This window comes from Adiantum capillus-veneris, chromosome 10 (genome assembly GCF_014529385.1).
Source record: "Adiantum capillus-veneris isolate H3 chromosome 10, ASM1452938v2, whole genome shotgun sequence".
In the NCBI taxonomy this organism is placed as follows: Eukaryota; Viridiplantae; Streptophyta; class Polypodiopsida; order Polypodiales; family Pteridaceae; genus Adiantum; species Adiantum capillus-veneris.
The window spans coordinates 57,773,714-57,795,517 of NC_140940.1; positions in this window are offsets into that span (position 1 = coordinate 57,773,714).

Consider the following 21,804-nt stretch of genomic DNA (forward strand, 5'->3'; position numbering starts at 1 on the left):
CAACCCCTGGCATCCATTTAAAACAAAAACTATTGTAATGTGGAATAAAAGAGGCCTCCAAGACTAAGCAAACTCATAGGAGTAAAGATTTTTCAAGGTTCACGAAATGAGGGGAGAAAAGAGAGAGAGAGAGAGAGAGAGAGAGAGAGAGAGAGAGACTGCGCACATGCGACGCTCTAGCCGGTGTGCAAGCCACAAATCTGAATCCATCGGGCCACCCAGCTCTGCGCACATGCACAAATGGTGGTGCAACGGTGATGTATTTCACCTGTCAACATTACGGCAAGTTGCCAACCGGTAGCTTGAGGTAGGCCATAGAGGTTCGCAGGCACTACACGACAAGAACGTGAAGAAGCATTCACCACACTTAGTAGTTGATCATCTCTCCATCGTAGCAAACAGCTAGGGGAGCAGCGTGCAGTTCCGTTAAAAGCGGCCAAGCTCCAATGATAAAAGGGTGGGCAAAAGTCCAAAAAAATGGTAGACCACCATAGAATCTCCACCCATCAGACGATCCTTTTGAGTGCATGTGCGCACCCTAAGAGAGAGAGAGAAGGGGGACAGGGGGATGCTACCACGTGAACCCCCACTGCTCTCTTTATAACAATATAAAGATAAAAATGTTAGCTTTTTGTGAATTTAAGCTAATTATCTTATTTTCAATAAAACATGGAGGAAACTAAAAAATTAACATCTACAAATGAGTTACAAATTATTTGACAGCTGCCAAGGGGTTCTAATCTCTATTGCATAGGCTAAAGGGACCAATAACAAGACGAGTCCCTCTTTAAGGACCCATCGCCCCCTAAATCTTAATAATGTAAAGAACCAAATCAAGTACATGAAGCAACTAGAGTTCTGGCGAATTGTCACACGGCAAGAGCGAATAAAAATATAAAATATACTCGAATAAATAGAATTCATCACTTAATACTGAAGCCAAAGGATATGGAGAGAAATAAATAGAGAGAGAGAGAGAGAGAGAGAGAGAGAGAGAGAGAGAGAGAGAAGATCGACACAATATTGGGGACCAGAAGATGGGTTGTCCCCCCCCCGATAATAGTATCTGTATTACTGAGGAGAAGTCTATACAAGCACTTGAACCAAACGTATTACCACGTTCGTTCTAGAATAAGACTTGATGGTTCCTAGAAGACTCGACTTCCTATTCCTAGGGCAAAACCCTATTCCAAGGAACTTCCGTTCCTTATTTCAAATCTTCGAGAATCAAGGTTCTCGCCTTTGGATCTCACCTTCCAGACTCAGGGCATGACATCCCTGCAACTCTTTTCTACCTCTGTTTCCAGAGTCCTCTTCCCGTAGAACAACTCTGCTTTCCCGAACACGGAGTCCTTACTTGGGAATCTCAACTTCCGGATCACAACTCGAGAGACTACCTCTCTCCGATTCGTGGATCTACTTCCCAAACTCGGGTACGAAACCCTTGGGCTGATCTGGCTCTAATTCCTTAGAGCGCTTTCTCTGCTCCTACTCCCTCACCAAGAGGAAGCACACCTGCAAACAAATACTTAGAGATCATAACAGGAAAATTGTTACCTTCAAAGTCTCGATGCTCGAAACGCAACTCGGTTCTCGAAAAGCAATTCCCCGGAATAGATCTCTACATAGAAAACCCTCTCTTCCAATCCTACACACAAAAGAGGTATGTTCTCGGGTTCCTTCTCGTAAATCAGCCCCGTCTACAACGTTTATGGGCTGAAAACAGAGAAAAACAGCAACTTGTCACGATGGACATGATCCGTAGGCACTTCTTCACGAGGGAACTCGCGCACTGGGTCTTGGCGACATCTAGTACACTTGGGGCAGTCATGGGCATCACTAGCAACGTCTTCTTTGCGGATGAGATCTGCAGCAGCATCTTCTTCTTGCAAGAACTGATCTCCTCCTTTGAGTGAGGGCATGTGATGCTTTTATAGCTCCTGGCCACAGCATGAATAGCTGCTTGCATAGAGATCGCGGTCGTTTTTTTTCTTTTTTGCATTGTTCTGCTAGAAAAAAAGAGAGAGAAAAGGCTGGCTGATCTGTTGCCTTATTTATCAGATGGCTGTCCACTTATTAAGTGGACGGCCGACATATTTTAAAAATAGTCTGAACCTGCCCAAAAACTCAATAAAACCTTATAAGTTAAAAACAATGCTTTCATAGCACTTCCCAGGTGTCCTTGGATGCAGTCACATAAACAGTTGCAATGCAGACATAGACTTCCTCACGGGAAAGCATCAACTTTCCTGAAAAGCAATCCCGCTTTCTCAGAAAGCATCCGTTTTTCCTCAAAGTTTCCTCTGAACCCATCTTCATTCAAGTACTTGCTTTTCCATGTGCACAATTTTAGCATAGTTCGAATTTCCTCTCGACTATGGACATCCCCTTTCCAATGCACCTGTCACCTACCTTGTGACGCATCAAGAATACCCATCACCTAGTCCTTTCCTACTGAACTTATGGTACAATCTCCTTCATGATGCTCTATTCACCCATCCTATGACGCATCAGAGATGTCCGTTCCCGGATTGTCGGATACTTCTTCCGATGCTCCCTGTCACCCATCCAATGTGACGCATCAGAAGTACCCGTTCCTGGTGGCCTTACAAATATTCGCGTTCTTAGTGCTCCCGTCATTACTCTGAATGACGCACAAGGAATAAGTTGTACTCGTATGTCTCTAGTGAGAAAAACCCTCTCACTGAAAATTCCAATAATTCATTTAGAATTATTTTTCCTTGGTGTTCAAAGCAAGAAAACCCTCTCACTTATAAATTCTGTAATTCATTTAGAATTATTTTTTTGGCAGATAAAGCCAATTTAGCAACATCCCTCTCACTTATAAACAGTTGTCCTCAATTGTAGAGGTCCAACTGAACTGCCCGGGGAGAAACCGGAAAAATTCCAAATCTTGCTCAATGGTGAGTTGAGCTGGTCCTTTCTCAAAAGAGAACTTAAAAATTAAGTTAAACAAAAATTCAATATTTCAATAATTCAATACTTACCTTACCGGTTCATGTCCTTCCTCTAGTACCTCGAGGATATTCTTCACCAATCATCAAACTTACGAGCCATGTAAGAACTCTTCATTCGTGTTTTTCCAACAGATCAGAAGTTTCCTCATCGGAGAATCTGTTGACTCACTTTCACCTTCTAAACCCCGAGAAGAATAATCCTCCTAGAAATCAATCTAGGTCTCTGTCTGTGAGGTCCCTACCCCGCCGTATCAAACAACGGATCTGATGGTGAACCTGGTGGACACTAGATCTATAGCGGAAGCAAACAAAGTGGTTCAGGGTTCAGCTAGCGGACGATCTCTCATCACAAGGTGAGTCGAGCTCGAGCCTACTAGCAATGAGATCTAGCTCCACCTCGTAGGGGAAGCGTACTTAACGTATGTAGGATCCTAAGACCCACCTTCCAAGAGGAGAGAAACCTTGAGTTCCTTTTTCCCCATGTTTCAGAGGCACGTACACTTGAGACTTCGCCGCTCTAGGGGCAATGAGTAGTACTAGTATTGATTTAAACACTATGGGAACAGAGAGTTCCCGACCAATCGAGACCACCCTTCTCATAGGCATTGGAAACCTGAGCCAAGCCCCCACTTTCCACCCCCACACTCACACTTCCTTGTGTGTCCTAATTACTACCACAATGATTGTTCAACATAAATATTCCTTGATTAGATTCCGAATCACAATGTTCGTTAAGACAGCCCTTCAATCAGTATTACAAAGCGGCACTAAGACAGTAACTCTAGTAAAAATTTTACTCAAACTTATTCATTTAAATTCCAATGTTCTGGAGGTACAACATCCTCCCTCCAGCAAGAGTTTACTCCCCCCGTTGTCGCCTAGATGCCCATACAACTAGGTATGTCCACCTCATAGAAAGCACGACATGGACATCCCCACCGCATAGAAAGCAAGACGTGGGTTCCCACCGCTTAACCAGCAGACGTGGGTATCCACCGCTTAAACAGCAACGTGGATTCAAGATCCCTTAACCAGGAACTCTGCCCCTGTGTGATCAGGAGGAGGAGGGGGTTCGGACTAGTATCAACATTGAAAATAGAATGAACATGCCGAGCTAAATTTTCCCTAGCAGACATTCTTTCCTATTGCAAACAATATATCCATCAATCATTTCTTTCCTACTTCAGACTTAATGTACAAATGAATTCGAATACCGAGGTTTCCGTCGGATTTCTCCAACATGTTTGGGGGTATATTCTTTCCTAGCTAAACGTGTGCAATGTTAAATTAAACAACTTGCATAAAATTATGACCTACCTCTTCCATTTCTTCGTCAATGGCCCGTGAGATGGCCGGTGCTTGTTCGTCCATGGGAGATTTTCCTTTTCCATTCACATTGCTCGTTTCTGCCTCGCGCTCGTGGGCACCACCGAAGCGAGTTCTCTTAACCGGGGCCATTTTATACTCACTACTTTAAATGATATACTTGAAGAAAAGAGCTAAAGTCCGAGAGCATCATAACAATCCAAATGGCAGATTAGAATCATTGAACAATCCTCCTTATGCAAGAGGGTTAGATTTTTCCTTCGAGACCTAGTAATTTTATAGGTAATACTTTACTTGTCCTATGGGAACCGGCTCTCAAGTTAATCACTTGGCTTAGATGATTAAGAATTTCAGAATTTTACTAATTGAATTACAAAAGAGATGAATTAAGCAAGCTCAATCACTTTCCTACTATGCAATTAGAAAGATGCAGAATTACCGCATGCATAGGTGAGAGAAAATTCTCTTCTTAGTGGCTTAATGATGGATTAATTTTTCCTTAATCACATCTTAATGTGTGAGAAAATTGAATCTAACTTAATTACAACACTATTGAGTGGTAAAAGAATGGATTTCATCAAATCTACATTATTACCGAGACTGACAATTAATTACTATGCTGCCTAGAGAGAGAAATCTCTCCTAATCATGTATTAATCATTGATTAAGAGTGATGAATGGCTGCATAAATTAGCTAATTGGATGATGATTATGTAGTGGAGTATAGCTATGTAAACTTAGAGAGCAGCTATTGGGAATTATAGCTACGATTAAGCATAGTAAACGAGGAATTTAGAGAATTAAGAAGAGCAGGAATTAAACCATGATTACCGTGATTAGGGACTGAGAATCCTCTTGGTTTTCTGATCCAAATGAGTTCTCAAGATGAGAATTTCGGCAGCACCTCCCTCCTTGCTTCTCCTTCAAAAATTGTGTGCGCCGGCAGCACCTCCCCAAGGTGTGTGTAGGAGTGTGTGTGTGAGCATGTGTGTGTGTGTGTGTGTGTGTGTGTGAGCACACCTTTAAATAGGCTCCTCAAGGCTGAAAATCGAATTGTGCTGCTATATGCATCTGGAGAGCACTCATTTCATGCAAGGCAGCTTCAGTTATACACTTAACAAGTGTCCAACCTGCTCCAGAACTCACTCACTCTCTCTCTCCCTTGCATGGATAAGCCCCCACGAGCTGTACTTGTGAGAGAGGGCGCCCCCTAGCTTCCAGATTGGGTATGCAGTGCCCTGGAGTCAGTTCCCGCACAATACCCGAGCCTCGGTGCCTCCCCGCACAACCTTAGGAAAAATTGTTTTTTTAATCCTAGACGGGCAATTCTAATCAGGTTTTGATGCTGAAACTTGCTATGCTAAGCTAGAACTAAGGTGCATAATCCCGAGTACCTGCCATATTTAGCAGCCCTCGGGGTCTGAAAATGCATGTTTTTTCAAATTCGGGGTACGGGTGCAGATTTTCGAGATGGTCAAAACTGGACGGGTCGGTTGACTAAAAACTTACTATTTTTGGAATTTTTTTATAAAAATTATTTTATTTCACATTTAGAAGCTTTAAAACATTCTAAACATCATGGCACTGACATAATTTGGAAAACTGCTAAAAATAGTAACTTTTTTCATTATGTTCATTTCATGGTACAATGGTGCTCTTTTAGCTCGGGGTCGGAGACCTTACATTGTCCTTGCGCATAATCCTGCGCTGTTAATCCTGAGGGTATTAAACCTCTTGTGTCCTCCCACATAGGGAATGCCCAAGTCATAGAGCATTAAGCTCGATGTCTTTCTTTCACAAACAGAGTTTGCTAAAGAAGGTTCTTGTTCCGGGCTGTCGCTCAACGTAGGCAGACGGTTCTAATCCGAAGATTCCTTGTGCACGGAGGCACTTCTTTCCAATATTTTCCTCTTGCGAGTTATTACCACCAGCAGTGTTTTCCACTACTTGCTTTGACTCGCTCGTGTTCCTATTGGGCAAACCGATCCCAATCTTCTTGGATGCCTTCCTCAAAGTGTAGAGGAAAAACAATTTGTCGGAAAATTCAACCTTGAATTGAATCCAAGTCTTGTTGTAAGTTCCTTGCAAAGCGTTGGTATACCACCAAGTACTTGCAATCCCCTTGAGGTGTTTGGTCACATGTCTCATCGTCGCCGCTTCTCAGAAATTGCCGTTTGCAAAGGCAACTTCAAACTGTCGAATGAAAGCGATAGCTTTTGGAACATCTTCCCTTCCGTCAAAAGTATCAAACTTGATCTGAGTGTTCTGACGTCTAAAGACCTTCTTCATATCCTTCGCGGAATGACGGGATTTGATGGCTATAGTTCTGGATTAATGTTTATGGATATTTTCAGGATTCTAAAGGATCTTGAGCATTCTGCTCCTTGGATTCTCTAGGTTCTTGAGCATCATGCTCTTGTCGCCTTCTCAAAGAATCCCAAGTCTTGTGTCGACTTCTTGCAAAGAGAAAATTTTTCTTAACTCTGCGAGCTTTTCCTGCAGGGCTTAGGGTTCTGCCTGCTTACTTCTCTCTTGGCTTGTCATGGCTTCTTCCCGTATCTTCCTAGAGTCATCCTCCTTTACAGAGAAAGAGAGGAGACCATGCTGTGATACCACTGTCACAAACGGGAGCGCATAACAATATAAGATATACTCGGATAAATAGAATTTATCACTTAATATTGAAGCCAAAGGATATAGAGAGAAATAGAGAGAGAGAGAGAGAGAGAGAGAGAGAGAGAGAGAGAGAGAGAGAGAGAGAGAGAGAGAGAGAGAGAGAGAGAGAAGATCGACACAGTACTGGGGACCAGAAAATGGGTTGGTCCCCCCGTAATAATATCTGTATTACTAAGGAGAAGTCTATACAAGCACTTGAACCGAACGTATTACCATGTTTGTTCTAGAATAAGACTTGATAGTTCCTGGAAGCATCGGCTTCCTATTCCTAGGGCAAAACCCTATTCAAAGGAACTTCCGTTCCTTATTCCAAATCTTCGAGAATCAAGGTTCTCGCCTCTGGATCTCACCTTCCAGACTCAGGGCATGACATCCTTGCAACTCGTTTCTAACTCTGTTTCCAGAGTCCTCTTCCCGCAGAACAACTCTGCTTTCTCGAACACGGAGTCCTTACTTGGGAATCTCAACTTCCAGATCACAACTCGAGAGACTACTTCTCTCCTATCCTTCCCAAACTCGGGTATGAAACCCTTGGGCTGATTTGGATCTAATTCCTCATAGCACTTTCTCTGCTCCTACTCCTTCACTTAGAGGAAGTACACCTGCAAACAAATACTTAGAGATCATAACATGAAAATCCTTACCTTCAAATTCCCCGGAAAAGCAATTCCCCGGAAGAGATCTCTACATAGAAAACCCTCTCTTCCAATCCTACACACAAAAGAGGTGTGTTCTCGGGTTCCTTCTCGTAAATCAGGCCCGTCTACGACATTTATGGGTTGAAAACAGAGAAAAACAGCAACTTGTTGTGATGGAGATATGCTTCGTAGGCACTTCTTCTCAAGGGAACTCGCGCACTGGGTCTAGGCAACATCTGGTACACTTGGGGCAGCCATGGGCATCACCGGCAACGTCTTCTTTGCGGATGAGATCTGCAGCAGCATCTTCTTCTTGGAAGAACCCATCTCCTCCTCTGAGTGAGGGCGTGTGATGCTTTTATAGCTCCTATCCACGGCACGAATAGTTGCTCGCGTAGAGATTACGACCGTTTCTTTTTCTTTGCGTTGCATAGCCAGAGAGAGAGAGAGAGAGAGAGAGAGAGAGAGAGAGAGAGAGAGAGAGAGAGAGAGAGAGAGAGAGAGAGAGAGAGAGAGAGAGAGAGAGAGAGAGAGAGAGAGAGAGAGAGAGAGAGAGAGAGAGAGAGAGAGAGAGAGAGAGAGAGAGAGAGAAAAGGCTGGATGATTTGTTGCCTTATTTATCAGATGGCTGCCGACTTATTAAGTGGACGGCCATGGTGGGTTGTGTAAGCCTAGTGGTGTCCCATAGTCTGTGTGTGTATCATCCCAAGAGTGTGTGTCGGGTCATTATAGAGGCGTTGTGTGTGTTTCCATCCCGCTCACATTTATTTGGCGCCCCCGTGGATGATTTTTCTTCCAGTACCTTCAGCTTTGGGAGTAAAGATTGCAGATTACAGGGACAGGTTACAGGTTACAGGTACAGGTACAGGTGATTCACACAGGTACATGTAGCTGGAGTAGAGTGATACACTAGCAAGTGGGAGTCACTTGCAGTTACTGTGGGTATGCATCATTTGGCGCCTGTTTGAGTGCATTTTCTGTTGGTATTGTACGTTACTTGTGGAAACTGCCATTGTACGCCTTTGTGGAGCCATACTTGGTTTTATTTGGTAGTCCCAACCATTTCTGAGACTTGGTCTAGAAGATAGTCATTTCTGAGACTTGACTATACGAGATTTGCATAAGCTTTCGTGAGAGGGTCGATAACGTGAGGTTTCATTGAGCTGGGGGATTCTCAAATGTGAGATCCTTTTGGTGATACAGGTGGTTGGAGCACCCTTTTTGTGACCTCGCCATAGGCTATGTACTAGTGATTCCTACTTGATGCTCGGATTTTATTGTTGGCAGGTTATGTATACATATACAATATATATTTTAGATTCTTACTGCTCTACTTATGGGGAAACTCGTCAAAAATTTTCCAAGTTATGATGGCTGGTTTTTTGGTCTTTTAAGCCATTTATGTTGTTATGCTGCTGAAATTTTGGCAAAATCAGTCAGGTGTGCCTTCTTGGGAGCTGTATGGTTGACTTTAATGGATGATCAAAATGGCCCTCAATTCACTCCTTTTCATTTAACTCAAAGAATCCAGATAAATGTTCATGTGTCTAGGAAGATTTTTTTATAGCAGCGCATAGTCTTTATGTTCGGGGCCAAGAAGATTAAGAGAGATAATGGAATGCCCTTTGCCTGTTGTAATTCCAATGATTAACTATGAAAACTCATTTGATGTGAATGTGTTTGTCCTTATCTAAAAACAAACTCCATTGAAGTTTCTAGGGATCGAGTCAGTCAAAAGTTTTGGGTTCTTGCATGTGTGTTAGAAGGGGTTCTCAAAGCATCAAAACTTGGGTAGTCATGGCTTTCTCTTATCCGGAGTTTCATGGAAGAAGTGATGAAGATGTGGAATACTTTTTGGAAAAGATAGAGGTTGCCTGCATTAGCAACCAGATTCATGGCCGGCGCAGATGTTACGTCTTCTCCAAATTTGTTTGAAGAGTGATACACGAGTTTGGTCCAAAGCAGAGGAGTTGCGTGCAGCGGATCCACCTGTAAGATTGAGTTGGGACAATCTAAGGCATGGATTGGAAGTGGAGTTTGTGAAGACAGAAGATCCTGACAAAGTGTGGCAAGAAGTACAAGGTTTGGTGCAAAAGGAAGGTGAGCTAGTAGATGCGTACATATGTAAGTTTTCATTGGCATGGGAGCAGATGTGAAAGGCCTTAGCACCACAAGTACCCGCACCTGACATGATTAAGAAGGACAGGTTCTTGGCTAGTCTTTGGGAGAATATACGTGGAGAGTGGAGCTAAAGAAGCTTAGGATATATGAAGATGCATTGGAGGTAGCAAGGAACAAAGAGTGGAAGCTGAGGAAAATGAACCAGCTAGGAGAGTCTTCGCCCAAGATGTCTGAGTTTCAGCCTATGGACTCTTTACAAGGATGGAATGGTGTTGGACAAAGCAATGGTAGGTTCTGGAGGCAGACACCCACGTGTTATAATTGTGGAGAGCTGGGCCACATTAGCCCACAATGTGATAAGACACCAAGGATGGGGGGAGACATGTATCCATTGCCAAGACAGGTGCTAACTAGGTCAAATGATTATGGCATTGAAATTAAGGGAGAAGAAGGAACCAGTGGATTAACCCAAGAGGAAAAAGGAAAGACAAAAGTGATAAGTGTAGTCACCCTGGAGAAGGCATCAAAGCTGGACGATACATTAGTGATGCCTATTGGGAAGAGGACCACAGAGGACAAGGAAGGAATAAGTGCCCGAAGTCCTAGTAAGAAGAAGGGAAAGAGCCATGAAGGCGAGAATGTCAAGGCCAAGAGGAAAAGAAGGGCTCGTTGCAAGTTTCATGTTTCAGATTTTCCACTAGGGGATGAGCAATTAAGCTATGACTTGAAGAAGGATCTGACAAGCAGCAAGGCAGATGTTACTTTTGGGCAGCTTATAGAGATGGTGCCTAAGCTAAAGAGACAGTGGAAGAGGATGGTTAACCCAATGGAGAAAGAGCCAGAGAGAGGTTCAGTAAAGGTGTTGGCAATGGATGAGCTACCAGACATTTGCCCAATAGTAGATGTGTGGCACAAAAGAGAAAATCTGGGACAAGGTTATGTGGATTGTGGAGCCCAAATATGTGTCATAACACACTCATGCGTTGAAAAGATGGGTCTTACAGTGACTGGGGTGTCAGGCTTTTGGATCAGATTGGAAAACCATCAGAAAGAAAAATGTTTGGGTGTTGTAAAGAGCTTAGAAGTGGAGGTGTATGATGCAAAGGCAGTGGTTGATTTTCATGTGATGCCAGCGGGGTTGGCACCATATCCTATTATACTTGGTAGACTATGGTTACGTGTAGTGGGAGCTGTTCAAGATTGGCGACGTGGTACGATTAGGTGGAAAGACAGGTGCCAAGAAGCTATATAATATGGACACAAGGAAAGTATTGGAAGAGCCTTATGAAGATGAGGATGAGTCTAGTGATGAAGACTATTCCACAGTGAGACTGATGAGAACAATGATAGTACTACCAACAGTGATGAGGATGCTGATGTTGCATTTCTTTTGATGGACAAAGAAATCCAGGAGTCTGGTTTAGTTGCATTTGCAAATGAGGTTGAAGATGAAAGTGAAGGGCCTTATGACGTGATTGAAGGGCTGATGCAAACCAAGGTTGAATTGTCAAAGAAGCAGGAATTGATGACACAAATGATCAATGGAGACCTCTCAGCTATGGAGAAGGAGATATATTTGCACATGCTGGCTAGTTTTCCTGATTTGCTCATTACTTCATATGAAGAGATCAGAGGGTTCAAGGGAGAAGAGATGCATATAGAGATGAAAGAAGGTGCTAAGCCAGTGCGTCAAAGGCTCAAAAGGATGGTTCAAGAGAAAATGGAAGCCTTGAAGGAAGAGGTGGACAAGCTATTGAAGGCAGGGTTCATAGTCCCAGTGGAGACCATAGAATGGGTGAGTCCAGTAGTAGTCAGTCCAAAGAAGGATGTGAAGTGGAGGATTTGTGTAGATTTTAAACCCTTAAATGTAGCCACTAAGAAGAACCCATATCCTCTTCCATTCATTGATCAGATCTTGGATTCAATGGCAGGTTATGAGAGCTACAGTGTGTGTGATGGTTTTTCAGGCTATTTTCAATTGAAGATTGCTCTTAAAGACCGAACACAGATAACTTTCATTAAGCCATGGGGTTGTTATTGCTACACGATATTGCCATTTGGGTTGACAAATAGACAATCTTTCTATCAAGAGAGAGCAAATTGGGTATTGGCACCATTCATTGGTAGTTGTGTTAAAGCTTTTATGGATGACTTCTGTGTGTACAGCAGTAGGACTGAACACCATGAGAAGCTGCAGATGGTATTGGCTCGACATGATGAATATGGAGGACAACTAAATCCAAAGAAATGTCATCTAGCACAGCCAAGGGTGAAGTTATTGGGCCACATGGTGTCAGAAAATGGCATTGAAGTTGATCGAGACAAGGTTAAGTCTATTATTCTTCCTCCATCACCTACGAGTATGAAGCAATTGGAAACCTTTATACACAAAGTGAAGTACATGGCACGGTTTATTCCATTGTCTTCACAGATCCTTTATCCATTACAACAAGTGGCAAAGCATGATCCATTGCAATGGGATCACAAGTGTGAAGAAGTGTTTCAAGAGGTGAAAGAAGTGTTAGGGGGGCTGTCAGCCATGGAGACTCCTGATTGGGAGAAAGTGTTTGATGTAAATCCATCAGTCGGGGATGATGCCATTGGAGCCATGCTATTGCAAAAGGGGAAGGGCAGCTATTATATGAGGCCAGTGTATTGTGCAAGCCGAGTGAAGTTGGTAGTAGAGAGAAAATTCTCGGAAGTAGAGCTAGTGATGGCGAGTGTAATATTTGCTTGTCGATGATTTCATCATTACTTGCTACCATGAGCTTTTGTTTTATTGACGAGTTACGCTTTTTTGCCACAGTTAATTAATGACACTTACATGTCAAATGTGGTGAAGAAATGGATAATTGAGCTGCAAGAGTTTGAGTTCTCTTTTTTAGTGGAAGACAGTACAAGAGCTACATTAGCTGATTTGTTGACTTACAAGGAGAATCCCCTTCTTGTTAAGGAAGAGGTGGTGAGAAGGGTAGTTGAAGAAGTGCCACATATCAGCAATGCACATGTGTTGTTCTTTGATGGTTCATACAGAAAGAGCCATGATGCGGCTTCAGGGGGTATAGCACTTTATGATCCAGAGGGGAAGCTAGTATGCAAGAGAGGGTTCAAATTGGATGCACATAGTAACAATGAGGCTGAATATGCTACATTGGAAGCCGGATTACACATTTGTTTGAAGCATGGGATTAGAAGGTTGAGCATAAAAGGTGATGCCTTGTTAGTTGTGAAGCAAGTGCTGGGTGTGTGGAAGAGTAAGAACACCTCATTGAAGGAAATGTGTTTCAAAATTAAAGGCTTGTTAAAAAAGTTTGAAGCATGGAGCATCAGACACATTGAACGTGCTCTAAATGGAGAGGCACATGAAGCAGCTCAAAGCATGATTGGGGAGCTATTTGTGTTGAGGATCAATTTACCTCTTTATCATGGCCGAGAAAGTTTGGCTCAAAAAGTGGAGTTTTTGCTAACAGAATCATTTCGAAGGACATTTAGAAGTCTAAGAAGTATGGTTTTGTGTGTAGAGCATCCATGTACAAATTGATTGGTGATGTCTTATACATGAAAGGGGCTGATCTCGTGTTGAGACGTGTACCTTGGAGGGAGGAGCTTTACAGAGTGTTGGAAGAGAATCATGAAGGCGCATGTGGCGGCCATTTTGCTCTAAATATCACCTTGCATAAGATCTTGTAAGAAGGGTATGTATGGCCTAGTCTGCACAAGGATGTTCACCATTGGTGTAGGTTGCAATAGGTGTCAAGCATTTGGAAAGAGAGTGTTGAAGCCAGAGCTACGAAAAACCATTATGGCGTTTGATGAGTTTGAAAAGTGGGAGGTTGATGCAATAGGCCCGTTACCTATCACAAGCAGGTGCAAAAGCTATATTTTGACTGCAGTGGACTATCTCTGTAGATGGGTAGAGGCTATAGCAGTAAAAAAAATCACTACAAAGGATGTGGAAAAATTTGTGTACGATGAAATATGCTGCAAGTTTGGGGTGCCACTAGAGCTACTTTCAGACAAGGGGCCAAGATTTAGAGCTAAATTGCTAGACTTTTTATGCGCAAAGATGAAGATTACTCACCACTCCTTATTACCCACAATGTAATGGCTTAAATGAAAGATTCAATGGTGACTTGGTACAAATTCTTTCGAAAGTGACAGAGCACCAAGGAAAGAATTGGGATTTGGAATTGCCTAGTGCATTATGGGCTTACCCTACTTCGGTGAAGACAGGTACAGGGTTTACTCCATTTCATTTGGTATATGGAAAGGAAGCACTATTGCCTGTGGAAGTAGAGTTGCCTGCAGTAAAGATGCTAGAGAAGCTGCATGGGCCGCCTAGTGATGCATTCAAAGAGATGCTCTTATAGTTACAAGAGGTTCAGCTGGGCGCATTGGAGCATTATGGGCAGATGCAAGATAGGGCTTTGGCAAATATCAATGAAAAGGTCAAGAGTAAGGGTATCAAGAAGCATGACTTGGTTTTTTGCTACAACAGTAAGCTGGACAACACATTCCAAAAGAAGTTTCAAATTAACTGGGATGGCCCTTTCAAGGTAGTGGAGTGTTTTCCAAATGGTACATATCAGTTGGCTAACCTAGATGGGATTCCACATAAGTCAAGGGTAAATGGATTGCATCTTAAAATGTATCATGCTAGATTGATGATGGTGGAGTAAGATGAGTGGTCTACAGAACAAGTAATGTTGGTGAGGGATGAGGAGACTTGTAACGCGGCGAGTCTCATATCTCTTTTTGCTGTTGCTGCTGATCATGAATGATCTAGCAGGCTAGGGGATGGGCAAATTATGTCAGAAGTTTTATGGATCAAGGGATTGCACATATGTATATACACATGCATGGTGCATCGAATAAAGAATTGCCCATTTTTCCAGAGCCAGGTGGTTACGTGGGGCCCACATGTGTATAGGTAGGACAGGGTGTACATAGTGCATCGATTTTCACTATCACCAGTACCAGTGTGTTTTTTCTATAATAATGAGGCGTTGGTAGCACGTAAAATTTCTCTAGAAAGCTATCCACGGTCCAACGACATGAGATAAGCAAGTGCATCAGATGGCATCTAGTGGTGTCAGGAGGTCGAATGGGGTCAATACTTGCACGTGGATAAGTACGGACACAACGTGGGTGTTTTCTTGTGATAATTATGCAAAAAGATCATCATAAGCACTATATTTTGGGGCCACTTCACGTGGTTGCGAGATGCATTATTGGAAAAAGTTGAGTGCCAGGTGTGCGGATGGATGCAGCAGGGTGACAACTATGCACTGCGAGGCCACTTTTTGGCCTGTTCGGGGTCCGTTTGAGGTCAACTAAAAGGCCAAAGGTGCCCAAGTAATAAAGCTAAGTGTGGGAACTGAAAAACTTGAGAGACGACCAGAAAAAACATGGAGAGAAGAGGAAGAACAGCTGCAAGTGAGTTTTTGCTGTTTTTGGAGCCTGTTTTGGCCATAAACTGCTCATTCGAGGTCGGATTTGAGCACTTTGACATTGTAGACTGGGGTTTTGGGCCGTTCCGGACGCGATGGCGCTGTCCATTTTGCCAAATTTCTCATTGATTTTCTACTGTTTTGGCTGTGTAAGTTTCTCCTATGAGCGGAACCTCTGCTCCAATTTGTGACTGTATCTGGCATATTTTACCCATATTGTGTGAGCTATTTGCCCCATTGGTGTTGGCCCAAGCTCAATTGTATCTAAACATAAAAAATTCTTCTCTTTTGAGCTGAGTTTTTTGGGTGTGTGTGTGTGTGTGTCTCTGTGTGGAGTGGGAAAATAGATAGTCTCTCTCATGTTACTCCATCGGTGTGTTCCCTGTCTCGGCCACGTGGGTTGTGTTAGCCGAGTGGTGCCCCATAGTCTGTGTGTGTATCATCCCGAGAGTGTGTTTCGGGTCATTATAGAGGTTTTGTGTGTGTTTCCATCCCTCTCACACCGCCTTCACTGTTTGTTATGTTTCCCACTTCTCTCGCATGTCATCTACTTGTAGTCTGAGTGTTGTTACCAACTCCTTTTTTGTAGACGGGATCAACATTGGATTTTTCGTGAAATCTTCGAAGTGCCGATTCTGATCTACTACTCTTCATTTTAGAGAGTCGATGGTCACCTGTTGCCTTCAAGCAACATCTGGTGCTTGGTTATCACTCTCATTGTAAGGATTCTAGATGCTAATCCTTAATTAAGTACTTAAACTCATGATTAAGAGTTTAGAAACTAAACTGAACTTAGAAACAAGACTTAGAAGACTCTATGTTTGATTGATTGAAACTGAGTACAAAGGGTTCCTTTTATAGGAACTGAAGAGTCATCAATGAAGAGGCATGTGTCTTTGTGAAGAGACATGACTTTAGGCAAAAAGACACATCCTTTCGGCGAAGAGCTGCAACTCATTGGGTGAAGAGTCGCATTCGTAGGGAGAAGGGGTGTGACCAATCGTCAAAGGAGTGTGGATTTTGGCGAAGAGGTATGTCTTTTGGGCGAAGGGGTGTGACCATTCAAGAACAGGAGTCCTCCTGGGTCAGTCACACTTCACATCTGCATCTGTAATGAATCAAGAAGAGTGTAACAAGTCATAATCGTGACATTCAGTCCCATTTAAATTAAAACCCCGTATTCAGATGAAAGTCATCCGCTTGTCAAAGAATTCTTGAAGAAGGTTTTGGTACTGCTGCATATCTTCATTCGTGTACCAAGTTGAGTCTGACTCATCAAGATCCATGGCCTCGACAAGAAATTCTGTTGTGATCTTTCGTCTTGTTTCTTTTTTTCTAACATCAAGAATCTTTTTTGGAACAAGAATTATGTGTTCATCCTCAATTTCTGGCACATAAGAAGATAAATCTGGAATTGGTGAATCTCCTTGTATGTACTGTTTGAGCCAAGAAATGTGGAAGGTTGGATGAAGTTTTCTCCATGGGAGTGGAAGTTCCAACTTGTAACTGACAACTGAGTACTTCTTGATTATTTTGAAAGGTCCATAGAAGCGAGGGTGCAACTTTGGAAAGACCGAGTTCACAGTTTTGTAGCGATGAGGTGCTACATATAACAAAACCAAATCTCCTTCTTGAAAATCTGCATGTCGTCGATGCTTATTGGCTTGTTTTTGGTGTTTTTGTTGGACATGAACCAACTTGCCATGTACTTGAATAAGTACATCTTGAATTTCTTGAATCAACTGATCTGCTAGAGCTACTTTGTATTGAAAAACAAAGTTTGTCGGTATAAGAGGAGTATGCCAATAAGCTGCTTGGAATGGAGTCATACCAATTACTGAATGGATAGAGTTATTGTATGAGAACTCTACAAGTGGCAAATACTCTTCCCATGACCCCAATCTAATTTGTATGTAATGTCGAAGCATTTCTTTCAAAATGTGATTCACTCTTTTTGTTTGACCATCAGTTTGAGGATGGTATGCTGAGCTGAATAACAAATTTGTACCAAGGGATTTGAAGAGGGATGTCCAAAAATGCCTTGTGAATTTTGGATCTCTGTCTGAAACAATAGACTTTGGTAATCCATGTAATCTGAAAATGTGTTGCACAAACAATTGCGCAACGTCTGGAGTCGAGACAACCTTCTTACAAGGAAAAAAGTGTGCCATCTTTGAAAACCGATCAACCACTACGAGAATCTGTGCATTGCCTTTCTGAGAACGAGGCAATGTAGTGATAAAATCCATTTTGACATTTGTAATGTCTATGCCCGCAGAGGAGCAATAAGCATTACGGGAATGATTACCCGCAATCTATCTTACATTATTCAAACAACAGAACACAAGAAGACAGAACATAAGACAAATTACAGCAAATAGAACACTGCTTTCCTCATTGATGTATATCAGAACATAGAGTACAAGAGAGACAATGTATTTGATAACAAGAACATTAGTGATTGTTCCAAAGACAGGTATGCCCCCCCATATACAACCACTACTCCATCGTAGATCGGGAACGGTGCAGACCCCCATCCTGTCTGATGATATCCTATGAATAACTGCCCCCAAGGCCGCATGACTCCTAGTCCTCAATGTCCAGACCTCCGCAGGACCGCACTGTGCGGCTTATGCCGTAACACCTGGCACGCACGGTGGATTGCGCAAACCCACACCTTAGCCCCTCTGGTTGGAAGGTTCCGGTTGTTGTTCTTTGACCTATTCTGGTGAGGAAGAACTGTTGATGTAGCCAAATCCTCGAAAATCTCCACGATGAGCCCGATACAACTCGGCCAAGAGATGTGGATCTATCTCAGTGTGCTACGTCCAAGGATCCCTTGGAATAAATTGTGTTGGCAAAGAAACAGACTGAGGCGCCTGCGGCAGAGGAGAAAGAGGTGTATGTAGAGGATAATATCGAGATAGATATCTATTTAATGCAGGCCAAAAAGGAGGACATGGTGGAAGACTGTGGGAAAAGGAATGCGCCAAAGTCTCCACCCAAAAACATAACGTGCACCGCTCCTTACGAAGACGATGTATCACTCGTTGCAAACGAGAGACATGAGCCTGGGCCTCAACACAACCTTCTGTAGCTTGCACCCAATCAGCAATATCAAAACCTTCTGGAACAAAATTCTTACCTCTGTCAGTGTTCGATGGCTCAGGTTGCCTCATCACAACCTGCTGAGTTGGTTACTGCGCTATCACCTCAACAGTCAGCCTTGTTCTCCAACTCTGTAGTTGATTCTCCAAAAAACTGTGGAGGTCCTGCTGCATCTCCACTGCTAAGGCATCCAGGTCATTCGTACTGATCATCACATCACATGGATGAGATGCTAAATAAGTGGCAAGGCTATTCTGCATTCGCAATTCGAGCAATTCATCTTGAATAGAAGCCACAAACACAGAATTAGCCCCCTTGAGTGCCTGTATTTCTTTAGTTTGTCTCCGAGTTACCATAGATAATTCCACATTTTGATTTGTTAAACTGGCGATGCTAGCCTGCAAAGCCGTTACCTACATTTCCAGCTCTGTGACTCGTGCCTCGGTTTTGTAGGAGTTGGCCAAGCTGCACGGATAGACTCCGCAAGCTGATGCAAAAAAGTGCCGCACGCCTGGAGTTGGTCAGAGGGATTTGCGGCCGTCGCTTCCCAGGGCAAAACTACGAGAAGGGTACCTTCCGTTGAAGCAGCTGTGTTAGTGATTCCAGAAATACCTGGCTGCAAGGAAGTGTCCGCACCCGCAGAGCCAGTCCTAGCCAGTAGAGGTTGCCACTCTTTCCTGCATTCTGTGTCTCTTGCATGCAACAACGAAATCCTCTAGCAGTGTGGATGTCGAAACAGGAGGTGGTGTGGAAAACAAGGTTTCCTCCTGACCTCGCTTTCGGCTTGATGTTGCTGCAGTGGCCATCTCCTGTGCACTAGAGGCTACCAGTGTAGTCGATGTTCCAGGCATATCCACAATAGGAGCAGGAATTTGAGTCACCCGCACATCTGGCACTTCCTGACTTTGAGTTTGTGGCAGGGGTGTTGCAGTACCCCGTACTACGAATCTATCATCTTCAAAATGACATAGAGGGCACAGAGTGAGAGAAAAAACTTCTCTCAATGGAAACGCCAACGTAGCTGGCCGACTTTTGTGTTTGTTGGGGTGTTTCACCCCATTTGTGCTACAACTCGTTGACACTCTGCAAGCAACCTCTCTCTGACAATCGTTGCCCACGCGACTGGCCCAAAGTTGTCCGAATGCAAAACATTTCGTGCTTTGGCCGAGATTGTGTAAGTTTTGACTTGCAGCCAAATTGCCTCAAGAAACCAGTGATAGGCATCCCTTATCGTTGTATCTGTAAGCCCTGAAAGATTGTACCCTCTTTTAACTTTCAAGCCAAACTCCTGTTCAGTCTCTGCAAGCAGGGATCACATGGGATGCTCGCACCACACCATCACTGGGCAAACAACAACATCTTGAAATTCTCTCGGCTGTCAGCTGGATTTGCTGGTTATTAATCTGCACTATGTCCCCAGTAGCGAGTTGCTCAATCAACACTGTGGCCTACGGGTGGACAGGTATTCCTTGCCAATCCAGGTTGGCAAACACTCGCAGGTGCAAATCTTGCAGCCAAGCATCCACTCTGCGAAGCGCTAGCTGCTGCACTGGAGTGAAGGGGAAAACATGAGGTTAGTATAAAGTATTGACTGCATGCACTAAACCCCTCACAAAGAGATCTCAAAATAGGGCGTGCCACGGTGTCGCAATCATCATTGCCCTTTTCTCGCTTTCCAAGATTGCATGCAAAAGAATTCCCAATCATGATTAAGGCGGCTTCCGGCTCTTGTACCACAGCAAAGGGACATTGAATTGAGGTAGGTGAAAAATAATGGCGTTGTCATGAGTTTTTTGGAGCAAGGGATTGCACATATTTATATACACATGCATGGTGCATCAAATAAAGGATTGCCCATTTTCCAAAGCCAGGTGGTTACGTGGGTCCCACATGTGTACATGTAGGACAGCATGTACATAGTGCATCGATTTTCACTATTACCAGTACCAGTGTGTTTTTCCTATAATAATGAGGAGTTGGTGGCACGTAAAACTTCTCAAAGAAGCTATCCGCGGGCCAACGACATGAGGTAAGTAGGTGCGTCAGATGGTATCTAGTGGCGTCAGGAGGTCAAATGGGGTCAATACTTGCACGTTGAGAAGTACGGGCACAACGTGGATGTTTTCTTGTGATAATTATACAGAAAGGTCATCATGAGGACCATATTTTGGGGCCACTTCACGTGGTGGCGAGATGCATTATTGGAAAAAGTCGAGTGCCAGGTGTGCGTATGGATGCAGCAGGGTGACAACTATGAATTGCGAGGTCAGTTTTTGGCATGTTCGGGGTCTGTTTGAGGTCATCTAAAAGGCCAAGGGTTCCCAAGTAATAAAGCTAAGTGTGGGAACTGAAAAAACTAAGAGAAGACCAGAAAAAACGTGGAGAGAAGAGGAGGAACAGCCGCAACTGTGTTTTTGGGGTTTTTGGAGCTTGTTTTGGCCGTAAATTGCTCATCCAAGGTCAGATTTGAGCACTTTGACATTGTAGACTGGGGTTTTGGGCCGTTCCGGACGCAATGGCGCTGTCTGTTTTGCCAAATTTCTCACTGTTTTTCTGCTGTTTTGACTGTGTAAGTTTCTCCTATGAGCGAAGCTTTGCTCCAGTTTATGATTGTATTTGGCTTATTTTACCCATATTGTGTGAGCTATTTGTCCCATTGGTGTTGGCCCAAGCTCAATTGTATCTAAACATCATAAATTCTCCTCTTTTGAGCTGAGTTTTTGAGTGTGTGTGTGTGTGTGTATCTCTCTGTGTGGAGTGGGCAAACGGATAGTCTCTCTCCTCTCACTCCATAGGTGTGTTCCCTGTCTCGGACAGGTGTGTTGTGTAAGCAGAGTGGTGCCCCGTAGTGTGTGTGTATATCCTTCCAAGAGTGTGTGTTGGGTCATTATAGAGGCGTTGTTTGTGTTTCCATCCCGCCCACATTCTTTTGGCGCCCCCACGGAGGATCTTCTTCGAGTACCTTCTGCTTCGAGCTTCAAGCTTCGAGATTCGGGATTACAAGTTACAGGTTACAAGTTACAGGGACATGTATAGGTGATTCACACAGGTACAGGTAGCTGGAGTACAATGATATACTAGCAGTGGTGTCACTTGAACTGGTTGTGGGTATCCATCATTTGGCGCCTGTTTGAGCGCATTGTCTGCTGGATTGTACGTTACTTGTGGAAACTACCATTGTACGCCTTTGTGGAGCCATACTTGGTTTTATTTGGCAGTCCCAGCCATTTCTGAGACTTGGTCTGGAAGATAGTCATTTTTGAGACTTGACTATACTCGATTTGCATTAGCCTTCGTGTGAGGGTCGATAGTGTGAGGTTTTATTGAGATGGGGGATTCTCAAATGTGGAGATCCTTTCGGTGATACAAGTAGCTGGAGCACCCTTTTCGTGACCTCGCCACCCATAGGCTATGTACTAGTGATTCCTAATTGATGCTCGGGTTCTATTGTTGGGAGTTTATGCATACATATACACTCTATATTTTGGGTTCTCATTGCTCTACTTC